This window comes from Triticum urartu, chromosome 2A, assembly GCF_056163025.1.
Source record: "Triticum urartu cultivar PI428250 chromosome 2A, HENAU_Tu73, whole genome shotgun sequence".
Classification (NCBI taxonomy): Eukaryota; Viridiplantae; Streptophyta; class Magnoliopsida; order Poales; family Poaceae; genus Triticum; species Triticum urartu.
Window position 1 is genome coordinate 636,244,597 of NC_141874.1, and position 11,496 is coordinate 636,256,092.

Below are 11,496 nucleotides of genomic sequence, written 5' to 3' on the forward strand. Positions count from 1 at the left end.
ATCAGAGATTTCCTTCCCTTAGATGTCTTGCTCCCCCTGAATCTGCATGGGATATTGGGAGAAGATAGGGAACAGAAAATCAGAGCAACAAAAAAAAGGAAACAACAGAGCTTGAGCTAAAGCAAGCAACCAAACATGTCTTTCCCCTCTTAAAGACATGTGACATCTCTCCTCTTGAACACCAAGCATCTGGGGTCTTTGATGATTTTACTTTCTCCTAGTTGAGAAACTCTCTCCCCCTGAGTATTCTCTCTTTCTCCCCCTATAGGAAGGATTAAGCTTTGATGTGATCTCTCTCTCCCCCTTTGACATCAATTTCCAAGAAGGGATCTTTTGGACATGTGATACAAATGGGTTGGTCCTTGAGTCACAGAGCAAAGCAGCATGTCTAATATGATGCTGGTAGAGGACAAGAATCATTGAGTGGAGCTGGAGCCAACAGAAAGCAGGAATAAGTGGCAAGTTGGTTTTCCTGTGATGGAATCGGTGACTCCGAGTTGTGTGCTTCGGTTGCACCGAAAGATTTCGGTTGGGCCGAAGAGAACAAACCGGTGTGACCGAGTTCATCAGAGTGAAACCACTTGTCACCTCAGCTCACTAGACAAGTAAGATCTCACGAGGATATGCAAGGAATTTACTGAAAGATTTGCAATGAATTGGATGCAGAAAATGCAGAACAAAAAGGAAAGAAAAGAAACTAAAAGTTCTAGATGAAGTGAAAGGGGGAAACAAATATGCAAATGCAAAAGCACAGAGAAACACTAGAGAACTTCATCTAGAAATGGTCGGTGACAAAGTCACCTATGTTAGAGTATATTGACTTAGGAGTCAAGTGAGAGCACTTGATCATAGGTCATACTCATCGTTTAAGCTCAAAATGGGGTTACCATTTTTCGTTTAAGCATATTTATGTATTCACATCTTGTCGAGTTGCTTTGGCTCATGACTTGGAGTAAAACTTCTCTAAGATGGAATAACATACCTTGGGTGGTGGTGTTGATCTTGATCATGTAGTTGAACTTGTGTGGGTTGCTCAAGGTTGATGTAGTTCATCAAGAGTTGGGAGCACCACTTGGAGTTTGAGTTCATCTACCTACATGGGTTAGCTTTGCAAGGAAGAGCACTTGTGTATCCAAAATGACAATCATGACACTCAACATAGAATTTGGCAAAGGATATGTTTGAATGGTTTTGTGCTTCCTTGTCTTCATCCACCATTGTGTAGAGACTTGGTGTGACGCCCCTGATTTGACCGTACACTAATCATGCACGCAAATGTGTACGATCAAGATCAAGGACTCACGGGAAGATATCACAACACAACTCTACAATTAAAATAAGTCATACAAGCATCATATTACAAGCCAGGGGCCTCGAGGGCTCGAATACAAGAGCTCTATCATAGACGAGTCAGCGGAAGCAACAATATCTGAGTACAGACATAAGTTAAACAAGTTTTCCTTAAGAAGGCTAGCACAAACTGGGATACAGATCGAAAGAGGCGCAGGCCTCCTGCCTGGGATCCTCCTAACTACTCCTGGTCGTCGTCAGCGGGCATCACGTAGTAGTAGGCACCTCCGGTGTAGTAGGAGTCGTCGTCGACGCTGGCGTCTGGATCGTGGGCTCCAACATCTGGTTGCGACAACCAGGGAGAAGAAAAAGGGGGAAAAGGAGGGACAAAGCAACCGTGAGTACTCATCCAAAGTACTCGCAAGCAAGGAGCTATGCTACATATGCATGGGTAAATGTGTAAAGGGCCATATCGGTGGACTGAACTGCAGAAAGCCAGAATAAGAGGGGGGGGGATAGCTAATCCTTTCGAAGACTACGCTTCTGGCAGCCTCCGTCTTGCAGCATGTAGAAGAGAGTAGACTGAATACCTCCAAGTAGCATCGCATAGCAATAATCCTACCCGGCGATCCCCTCCTCAATGCCCTGAGAGAGAGCGACCACCGGTTGTATCTGGCACTTGGAAGGGTGTGTTTTATTAAGTATCCGGTTCTAGTTGTCATAAGGTCAAGGTACAACTCCAAATCGTCCTGTTACCGAAGATCACGGCTATTCGAATAGATTAACTTCCCTGCAGGGGTGCACCACATTCCCCAACACGCTCGATCCCATTTGGCCGGACACACTTTCCTGGGTCATGCCCGGCCTCGGAAGATCAACACGTCGCAGCCCCACCTAGACCAACAGAGAGGTCAGCACGCCGGTCTAAACCTAAGCGCCCAGGGGTCTGGGCCCATCGCCCTTAGCACACCTGCACGTTGCGAACGCGGCCGAAAGCAGACCTAGCCTAGTGGCCTTCCAGTCCAATCCGGCGCGCGCCACTCAGTCGCTAACGTCACGAAGGCTTCGGCTGATACCACGACGCCGGGATACCCATAACTACTCCCGCGTAGATGGTTAGTGCGTATAGACCAAATGGCCAGACTCAGATCAAATACCCAGATCTCGTTAAGCGTGTTAAGTATCCGCGAACGCCGACCAGGGCCAGGCCCACCTCTCTCCTAGGTGGTCGGAACCTGCCCTGTCGCTCCGCCTCAAAACTCCACTCGCGGGTGCTCCTCAAGCCGACCCGTCTTTAGTCACCACATGTATCATGTATAAAGTATATAGTATATACCCGTGATCAACTCCCGAGTGATCACGGCCCGATAGTATAGCATGGCAGACGGACAAGGATGTAGGGCCACTGATGATAAACTAGCATTCTATACTAAGCATTAGGATTGCAGGTAAAGGTAACAACAGTAGTAGCAAGGATAGGCTATGCATCAGGATAGGATTAACGGGAAGCAGTAACATGCTACACTACTCTAATGCAAGCAGTTTAGAGAAGAGTAGGCGATATCTGGTGATCAAAGGGGGGGCTTGCCTGGTTGCTCTGGCAAGAGAGAGGGGTCGTCAACACCGTAGTCGTACGGGGTAGCAGCGGCGTCGGTCTCGGTGTCTAGCGAGAGAAGAGGGGGAAGAAACAATAAATATAATGCAAGCATATGCATAGTGATGCATGACATGACAAGTAACGGCGTTAGAGGTGCCCTAACGCGGTAGTAGGTGATACCGGTGAAGGGGGATAACATCCGGGAAAGTATCCCCGGTGTTTTGCGTTTTCGGACCGGTGAACCGGAGGGGGAAAGTTGCGAGTTCGATAGGTTAGGGATGCGTGGCGGACGAACGGGCTGCGTATCTGAATTCGTCTCGTCGTTCTGAGCAACTTTCATGTACAAAGTTTTTCCATCCGAGCTACGGTTTATTTTATATTAATTTTAAAAGATTTAAATCATTTTTAGGATTTATTTATTTAATTTAATCAACATTATCGAGAATAGTGTCTGCTGACGTCATCATGACGTCAGCATGACGTCAGTAGTTGACTTGGTCAACCTGACAGGTGGGTCCCGATCGTCATACTCTGTTTTAATTAACTAACAGTTAATTAGGTTAATTAGAGATTAGGTTAATCTAATTATAATTAATTAACTTAATTAATTCCTTAATTAATTAATTAATTAATTAATTTTATTATTATTATTATATTTTTTTTTATTCTTTTCTATTTTACATATTATTTTTAATTCCTTTTTTTTAACAAAACGTTCTAGGGCTGGGGCCCCCGTGTCAATGGCCCAGAGGCCTAGCGGTTTTGGGCGCTGGTTGCGGGCATAGCCCGAACGGGCGCACGCCCAGGGGCGGGCAAAACCGACCGGCGGCGAGCGGGCGCAAGGGCAGCGGTGGCCGGAGCAATGGCGGGCAGGGGGCCTCGGTGGTCGGGACGTGCGGGCATGCGGGTGCGGGCGAAGCCGCAGCCCGCCTGGTAGCAAGGTGAGGCCGGAGCGGGGTCTGCTCGGCGCGGCCGGCGCAGCCGGCCGGCGCGGGCGAGAACGGTGAGCGGCTAGGCCCGGCGAGGCGGAACGGCAAGGCCAGGCGGCGCGGCAGTGGGGGGGGGCTACGGGCATGGCTGCGAGCGGGAGGGAGGCGGACGTCGCAGGGAGCAGCGGGCGCACGCCGGCAAGCACAGGCATGCTGGGGCCGAGGCACGGGGAAGGGGGACGCGGCACCAGGCGTGGGGAGCGCGAGCACGCGCGCGAGCAAGGGCAGACGGGCACGGCGGCGCGGATGCGAGATTAGACAGGGGGAGAAGAGGGGGGCGGAGGCCGATGGCCTCACCAGCGTTGCAGGGGGCACGGGGCGACGAGGCTCGATGGAGCTCGTCGAGGAGGAGGACGGGGACGTAGGCGTCGTCACGGCGTCGGGGAGGCGGGCGCAGTCCGGCGGGGAGGAGGACGGGGACGCGGCGACGGCGGGGCAGCGTCAGGCGGCTTCGGGTCCTCGTGCGGCGGCGATGGTCTACGAAGGCGGGTGACGATGGTGAAGCGGTCCACGGCGACGGCGGGCGGCGGGATTGGCGATGGGGACGGGGCGGCAGCGTTGTGGGGGGGGGGCGCGGGGCGTCGGCCCGATCCCGATCCAGAACTGGATCGGGGGGAGGGGGAGGGAGCGAGTGGGGGTGTGGGTGGTTAGGGTTACAGGGGGAGTGGATAAGGAGGGGGGAGTGGGGGGGCGGCCTGGGCCTGTGGCCGAGTGGGCCGGCCTGCTGGGCCGAAGCCCAGTGGGGGCCTTTCTCTCTTTCCCTTTTTTTCTTGTTTGTTTCTATTTTTTGTAGTTTCTTTTGTTTTATTTATTTTTAGTTTTATAAAATATACCACTAGCCCCTAAATTAGTATTTATAAATACTCTATTGCCACATTAATTTCTCATACCTAATAAAATAGTTTAATGTTTTAATATTTATAAAATGCATCTAATTATTTGTATAAGCCACTGTTTTATTTAGTTTAGTGCTTTTAATTATTTTATAAAAATGTGATCCTCCACCATAATTACCTAAGCATTATTTGCCACCTCTAGAACATTTTAATTTTAATGTTTGAAAACTTTACCGTTTGACCTGATTTTGAATTTTTTGAATTCGAACGGGATTTAACCATCGTGAGATTTACAACGGTAAGAGTGGTGACGTGGCATCATTAGCAGAGGTTACTGTAGCTTGATTATCCAGGCGTCACAATTCTCCTCCACTACAAGAAATCTCGTCCCGAGATTTAAGAGGGGAGTAGGGGAAGTTCTGGTTACGAAATTCTAACGTGTCTTCTCGGTCTTGGTTGCCCTTCTTGAAGAGGTTGATCCATAGCGTTGATGTCTTCATTTCTCTACACCCATGCATCATGAGAAAGCTGTCGTCCTTCCTTTGGGAACTCCATCGTACTTACAGAGGAGTAAAGGATGGGTATACCGGAAGAATGGAATTCTGCATGGTTGCTTATCCGGTAGATAATCATTAGGGAACGTGGCGAAAAGTAACCCTCGAATTGAAATTTACGAAAATATCGAGAGCAAGGTAAGGAGGTAACATGGGAAGTTTCGAGCGGGCATGCAATCGCTTGATGCCTGAAACAGGGCGTGAAATGGGGTTCAAAGCAATGGGAATAAGTATTGTGTCCGATACCAGAATTGATGATTTCTCGGAAGGTGACTCGTGAATCACATACGAGGCCAAGTGCGAGGAATTAAATTTGGAAACCGGGGGTGTATAGGAGGGTCAGGTTTCGATCCTGTGTAACTGTGGGTTATGGGCCCACCATGTGGTTAAAAGTAGGAAAAGCGTTGATATTTTGCACGGTCGTGATAGCAAGACATGTCAGAGGGTAGCCTATCATTTATGTTGGCAACAATGTCGGTACCAAGGGCGAGGGACGAAGAGAACCATTTTCCTGCTCGTTGAACGAGGCGTACCATTGGGCAAAGTTCTCGTCCATCGATGGCTACCGAAATGTCATCAATTATAGTAACAGGGTCTTATTGACAGAGTCGTACAACCGAGGTGTTTATATAAGCAGCGAATCATTACTGCTTAGATCATATAAACCACGAGAAAGTTTAAACAAGACAATGGAAAGGAAAATGTGATCATCAGATTGAAACAGAACAATGGAAAGAAAAATGTGTTTAAACACATATGTCAGGGGTATATCCTTCCCAAAGTCAAGCAGAGCATGATATCCAAGACAGGACATAAGGTAGAAAACCCTTTAGGTAAGGGGAGAGAGAAATTTCATGACATTACCCATACAACGGTGTTTGGATAATTGAGCAAGAAACATTTAGCATTGGATTTCAAATGTTCTTGTTGAAAATCGAAGTACCACAGACATGCTTCAAGATAGCATTGAAAAGGTCTTTAAGCAAAGATCGGACTTTGGAAACACAAAGGATCCATCAGGAATAACTTGTAGAATAAGTCTTATAATTTCCTCATGGACGAATGGATAACCTTGCTGAAAAGGAATCTATAACAATAGGGCCAACCGGCCAGGTGTGCTAGGCACGACATCACCTTACCGGGTCATATGAGGATCAATGTTATAACTCTTGAAAGTATGTTCCAACCATCATATCTGATCGAGATTCCGATCTGATCGGTGTTAGGAAACCTCAGACTCAAGATGCCTGAGAAGAAAAGGTGCAAGACAAATTGACGAGACGACATTGTAAGATTCTCGGGAATTGAACTGTGGAAGCAAGTTCCGAATCATGAGGTCATTATTAAATCAAGGATAGAACGAGGAGGTGGCTGATGGAATCAGCAACAATTCATCAAGATTAACAAAAGATGGATTTCCACAATTAAGTGAACAAGGAGATAACATTTGTCAGATCAAATGATATAAGGAAGTATGGTCACGGAAAACATACACAATTAAACATTGGTTGAAAGGTGCGCCCAAAATATGGGTTGGGTTGCACGACCAATGTCAGAATGGTGATTCAATAATCAATAGTCTAAGAACGAACGGCCGACCATTAACTTCAAAGCAATAGGGTTGCTAGAAGGGCAGAATCCAAACAGCACCGTTCACCTGTTGGTATCCCGGTTAGATCCAACACGGGGACCAAGAAAGAATGGTGATGGTGATAAGTATTACCTGTATCAAGAATTCTTAGGAGGTGGTGAAATTCTCACGACATTCTGGACATAAAATATGGTAATACTCCAAGGTATCGAAGAGTAATTGCTGGATAGCACGGGTCTCCAGGTATAACACAAAACACGAACAAGTTTGTGTTGGAGGGAAAGCAATAATGTTGTCGGTGATAACACAAATCATCGAGGGACAAGGATGGTTACATGTCATCATACATTTGGTTGATATTCTAGAAGGAATCAAAATGTTGTTTGATGACCACGACAAATTTGGTCGAGAGGCTCCACGAAGATGTAATCGATCGGTGATGACATCAAGTGAAAGGAATGATGAAGCGAATGGTTATTGGAACCATGGGTATGACACAAACTCGAAATCAAGTTTGCTATTCAGGGAGAAATGATATGATGAGGAAAATCGACGTAAGCTTAGCTCATCGTCGAGAATTGTGCTCCGTGAAGGACCAGGTAGCACAGTTAAAATTTAGCACAATGATGATATAGCCGATCAGGCTAGGAATGACTTAAATGAATATTAACTCGTAAGCAACAACATTTACTTAAGAGTTATTGAATCAGAGTGCGGACTCGATTCACTATTCGATGTTCTCGGTTGACGACAACCCAGAACCTAGGAACAATTGGATCCGGCGAGTGATAATGGTTTATGAAGAACCCATAAGAAGTTATGATGTCCCATGATATTCCCGAGATACCAGGGTGTAATACTCGACGGTAGATCAAAGTAAAGGTTGGACTGGTGTATTGGTCCACACAAGACAAGTGCTTAAACTTGCCCGAGAAATGGGGTCAAAGAAGAACATATGGTCAGAACCACGATTGCAAGGATCAATTCACAGATACCAAATGATATTATATCAAGGAGGATATTTATTATTGCAAGAAGCTTCCATGATAGGATATACATCGTGTCCATGGGCATGAACACAAGTTCAAGGTCGACTCCCACTTCTTCAATGCATAACCTTTCATTCACTGCTCTAGATAAAACTGATTTCAGTGTCAAAACCTACCCGGTGAATTATCAGAGGAGTATGACCTGTGAAAACTTTCGAGTTCACACAGTTTTAGAGAAGGCATATGTTCAACCCATAGGGGCTTCTTAGAAACATATACCACAAGTTTCATGAGTAAATATTACCAGCTCGAAAGCAGAGCATGGTTGGCAAAAGGAAAGGATACAAATTACCAAAGGCATTATGTATCGGAGAAAGAACTCACAAGGTGATTAATTATGAAGGGCATTGTCGGATAATAATCCAACAGTGGATATGGTGACCCACAATGGAGCTCAGGTGAGTATCGATACCCAATCAGAGGAAGAAAGAATGCAAATGCATCGTTTTACAGAACATCTGAATAATTCAATGTTTAAATAACAAAGGAATTATGATTTTCAAATCAAGGGATCAGGAGCAAACGCTCTGATCAAGGACGGACAAGTTGAATAGACTTAGGGGTACAATCGATGGCAATCTGATTGGCCGAGGACCAGCTCACGTTTTAAATGACATCTGAGCTGGAAGGATGAATTCTACGATCTGAGTGAGGATTGCGAGAATTCGCAACATATTGAGTCAATGGACTCAAAATGATATTGACAAAGGTAGCCAATAAGATTACTATACTTATGGGATTAACCATAATGCAAGCAAGCAAGAATTTCAGGAGCAATAGGTTGCTCAGGATTTTCGGAAGACCGAATGGTATTTCGAAGAATTTGGTGAACTGCATGAATATCTGGGGATGAGCGGATACTCGATAAATGCGAGTAATTATCCGTAGTGGTATGCATGTGGCAAAGAACTGCAAGGCAGTAGGCACAAAGTATTCTCGGGGTATCTTATAATAACAAGATCTACTGGGAATATAAGTAAGCACGTCAGGTCTAAATACTTATCCATATGGATATTTCGGTGGTAGGGACTTGCAAAAGCAACGGCATAAGGTTTCAACAGAATATCGGAGAGTATCTTCGAAATCCTCTAGTGCAGCCGACGATCGTCTGGACTGAAGGGGGTTCTCCGGGAGAAAGTATTTTCGAGAACCTAAGTTAGATTTTTAGTAAATTTATTAAACCCGAATAGAAGAGAGATCAGAGTCCCAGAGTAAGGTTCGAGGAGTAAAAGATCCTAATACCACCCAGATGGCAACGTGGGCCCATGGGCCGCACAGCCATGTTAGAAAAACAGTTTTCATCGACTAGACTCAACTTCGGCCAAGGAGTTGGAAAGGGGATTCCTACAGGCAGTTGGCTCTGATACCAACTTGTGACGCCCCCGATTTGACCGTACACTAATCATGCATGCAAATGTGTACGATCAAGATCAAGGACTCACGGGAAGATATCACAACACAACTCTACAATTAAAATAAGTCATACAAGCATCATATTACAAGCCAGGGGCCTCGAGGGCTCGAATACAAGAGCTCTATCATAGACGAGTCAGCGGAAGCAACAATATCTGAGTACAGACATAAGTTAAACAAGTTTTCCTTAAGAAGGCTAGCACAAACTGGGATACAGATCGAAAGAGGCGCAGGCCTCCTGCCTGGGATCCTCCTAACTACTCCTGGTCGTCGTCAGCGGGCATCACGTAGTAGTAGGCACCTCCGGTGTAGTAGGATTCGTCGTCGACGGTGGCGTCTGGATCCTGGGCTCCAACATCTGGTTGCGACAACCAGGGAGAAGAAAAAGGGGGAAAAGGAGGGAGAAAGCAACCGTGAGTACTCATCCGAAGTACTCGCAAGCAAGGAGCTATGCTACATATGCATGGGTAAATGTGTAAAGGGCCATATCGGTGGACTGAACTGCAGAAAGCCAGAATAAGAGGGGGGGGGGATAGCTAATCCTTTCGAAGACTACGCTTCTGGCAGCCTCCGTCTTGCAGCATGTAGAAGAGAGTAGACTGAATACCTCCAAGTAGCATCGCATAGCAATAATCCTACCCGGCGATCCCCTCCTCAATGCCCTGAGAGAGAGCGACCACCGGTTGTATCTGGCACTTGGAAGGGTGTGTTTTATTAAGTATCCGGTTCTAGTTGTCATAAGGTCAAGGTACAACTCCAAATCGTCCTGTTACCGAAGATCACGGCTATTCGAATAGATTAACTTCCCTGCAGGGGTGCACCACATTCCCCAACACGCTCGATCCCATTTGGCCGGACACACTTTCCTGGGTCATGCCCGGCCTCGGAAGATCAACACATCGCAGCCCCACCTAGACCAACAGAGAGGTCAGCACGCCGGTCTAAACCTAAGCGCCCAGGGGTCTGGGCCCATCGCCCTTAGCACACCTGCACGTTGCGAACGCGGCCGAAAGCAGACCTAGCCTAGTGGCCTTCCAGTCCAATCCGGCGCGCGCCACTCAGTCGCTGACGTCACGAAGGCTTCGGCTGATACCACGACGCCGGGATACCCATAACTACTCCCGCGTAGATGGTTAGTGCGTATAGACCAAATGGCCAGACTCAGATCAAATACCCAGATCTCGTTAAGCGTGTTAAGTATCCGCGAACGCCGACCAGGGCCAGGCCCACCTCTCTCCTAGGTGGTCGGAACCTGCCCTGTCGCTCCGCCTCAAAACTCCACTCGCAGGTGCTCCTCAAGCCGACCCGTCTTTAGTCACCACATGTATCATGTATAAAGTATATAGTATATACCCGTGATCAACTCCCGAGTGATCACGGCCCGATAGTATAGCATGGCAGACGGACAAGGATGTAGGGCCACTGATGATAAACTAGCATCCTATACTAAGCATTAGGATTGCAGGTAAAGGTAACAACAGTAGTAGCAAGGACAGGCTATGCATCAGGATAGGATTAACGGGAAGCAGTAACATGCTACACTACTCTAATGCAAGCAGTTTAGAGAAGAGTAGGCGATATCTGGTGATCAAAGGGGGGGCTTGCCTGGTTGCTCTGGCAAGAGAGAGGGGTCGTCAACACCGTAGTCGTACGGGGTAGCAGCGGCGTCGGTCTCGGTGTCTAGCGAGAGAAGAGGGGGAAGAAACAATAAATATAATGCAAGCATATGCATAGTGATGCATGACATGACAAGTAACGGCGTTAGAGGTGCCCTAACGCGGTAGTAGGTGATACCGGTGAAGGGGGATAACATCCGGGAAAGTATCCCCGGTGTTTTGCGTTTTCGGACCGGTGAACCGGAGGGGGAAAGTTGCGAGTTCGATAGGTTAGGGATGCGTGGCGGACGAACGGGCTGCGTATCCGAATTCGTCTCGTCGTTCTGAGCAACTTTCATGTACAGAGTTTTTCCATCCGAGCTACGGTTTATTTTATATTAATTTTAAAAGATTTAAATCATTTTTAGGATTTATTTATTTAATTTAATCAACATTATCCAGAATAGTGTCTGCTAACGTCATCATGACGTCAGCATGACGTCAGTAGTTGACTTGGTCAACCTGACAGGTGGGTCCCGATCGTCATACTCTGTTTTAATTAACTAACAGTTAATTAGGTTA